Source organism: Clupea harengus, unplaced genomic scaffold (assembly GCF_900700415.2).
Source record: "Clupea harengus unplaced genomic scaffold, Ch_v2.0.2, whole genome shotgun sequence".
NCBI lineage: Eukaryota > Metazoa > Chordata > Actinopteri > Clupeiformes > Clupeidae > Clupea > Clupea harengus.
Window position 1 is genome coordinate 91,310 of NW_024879700.1, and position 2,937 is coordinate 94,246.

Genomic DNA, 2,937 nt, shown 5'->3' on the forward strand with positions numbered 1-2,937 from the left:
CATACAAACACACACACACACACACACACACACACACACACACACACACACACACACACACACACACACACACACACACACACACACACACACTCAATCACAAACACGCAAGTAATTCTCCACTCTTGTACCTATCTGTATGAGTAAAATGTAAAAATGTCCAATATAATTTGCCAACTTGACTTGCTTATTTGAAGAGCTTGGTCCTCTCCCAATCTGGCTCTTGTTATTTGTCGACACTTCACGTGTATTGTTGACTTCACCTGTGCGGCCCTCTACAATGTGAAGGTCAGTGTAGATATCTTGTACACTAGAAACTCCAGACTCTTGATGTACAACAGAAAACCTTTGTTTCAGGTGCTCCTGAAGCCTCGGGTTTAGTGATTTAATCTTCTCTGCTGCATTGAAATCTGAAGACAACAAAAGTCAGATGTAGTATGGTGAAATGGGGAAATAACTGGTTTAATCTTAAGATATGATTTTCACTTTTTAGCTTGGAATGTATCATCAGTGTAGCATTTTACTTCCACCTTTGCTGTGGTTATTTTTGTAGCTATTTTTTATTAGTTTTCCTCTTTTATTTGTCGAAGCAACTATCATTGTTTTAAACATGTTGCATGGATAAACGTAATTATTACTTATTATAATTCAAACGTATGTATTCTTATACTTAACTTTACATGTCTGTGTATCAAGATTGACATTCTTTCATATGCGAAACGTAGAACTAACAGTTTCAGTCAAAGTTCAATACAAGTGAATAATGACCAATACTCATGAAACAAAAACAATATAAGTAAACCAATATATATGCCAACAAACCATAAAGTTAACAAAGGGACCAATGCATTTGTACAAAACCAGTACAGACATATTTCCTGTGTACCAGACATTATGGTACCATTTTTTTATTGGCAATAAAAGACACGACACACCTGTTTATCTATCTTCACTGATTTATGCTCTGATGCTCCACTAGATGGTAGCCACCCCCTCAACAACATCCTCCTATCTAAACACCCTCACCCAGGTCTACAGTCCATCTTCACCAGTGCATGCTGCCAATGAGCAGAGAGTCTGGTGGTCTCTCCCTACACCAGTCAGCCAAAGGTCTCAAGCCGTCAGTGGTGCCACTGTGGTGGGATGAGTTTCCCAGCTCCACACGCTCTGCAGCATCACTCCCAAAGCAGCTGAAGACCCAACTCTTCTCTAACATCGTATGCACTTAAACTTCAAATAAGACATCTCTTCTTTGTCCTGTTCAGCACTTATGAATCCCCAAGTCTAACCTACCTAGAAATGTCATATATACACCAAGGTTTGTGTAATATTTGTGTGTGTGTGTGTGTGTGTGTATTGCACCTAATATGGCCGACATTGAGTCCTTACCCCCTCCTTGTTGTAGCATGGGTGATCCTCTGCTCAAGGCTGGGGCGTTCACTATCCCTCCAGAGTGAGCAGTGATGTCCACTTTGACCCCACCATCCCCTGTGAACAGACCTGAGAGTTGGAGGCGGGGGGGGGGGGGGGGGGGGTCAGAGCGAGAGAGTGAGAGATGAAAGAGAAAGATACAGAGAGAACGAAGAGACAGATAGACCCAGTCAGACAGAGGGAAGATGAATGAGTGAGAGAACAAGTGGTGAGAAAGTAAAGGATTCCTCCTACATACACAAACAGACACCTCATCAGAGACTGGGAGCTACACACTCACATCTTCCCAGAGAAAGTAAAGGATTCCTCCTACATACACAAACAGACACCTCATCAGAGACTGTGAGCTACACACTCACATCTTCCCAGAGAAAGTAAAGGATTCCTCCTACATACACAAACAGACACCTCATCAGAGACTGTGAGCTACACACTCACATCTTCCCAGAGAAAGTAAAGGATTCCTCCTACATACACAAACAGACACCTCATCAGAGACTGCTGTGAGCTACACACTCACATCTTCCCAGAGAAAGTAAAGGATTCCTCCTACATACACAAACAGACACCTCATCAGAGACTGTGAGCTACACACTCACATCTTCCCAGAGAAAGTAAAGGATTCCTCCTACATACACAAACAGACACCTCATCAGAGACTGTGAGCTACACACTCACATCTTCCCAGAGAAAGTAAAGGATTCCTCCTACATACACAAACAGACACCTCATCAGAGACTGGGAGCTACACACTCACATCTTCCCAGAGAAAGTAAAGGATTCCTCCTACATACACAAACAGACACCTCATCAGAGACTGTGAGCTACACACTCACATCTTCCCAGAGAAAGTAAAGGATTCCTCCTACATACACAAACAGACACCTCATCAGAGACTGCTGTGAGCTACACACTCACATCTTCCCAGAGAAAGTAAAGGATTCCTCCTACATACACAAACAGACACCTCATCAGAGACTGGGAGCTACACACTCACATCTTCCCAGAGAAAGTAAAGGATTCCTCCTACATACACAAACAGACACCTCATCAGAGACTGCTGTGAGCTACACACTCACATCTTCCCAGAGAAAGTAAAGGATTCCTCCTACATACACAAACAGACACCTCATCAGAGACTGTGAGCTACACACTCACATCTTCCCAGAGAAAGTAAAGGATTCCTCCTACATACACAAACAGACACCTCATCAGAGACTGTGAGCTACACACTCACATCTTCCCAGAGAAAGTAAAGGATTCCTCCTACATACACAAACAGACACCTCATCAGAGACTGTGAGCTACACACTCACATCTTCCCAGAGAAAGTAAAGGATTCCTCCTACATACACAAACAGACACCTCATCAGAGACTGTGAGCTACACACTCACATCTTCCCAGAGAAAGTAAAGGATTCCTCCTACATACACAAACAGACACCTCATCAGAGACTGTGAGCTACACACTCACATCTTCCCAGAGAAAGTAAAGGATTCCTCCTA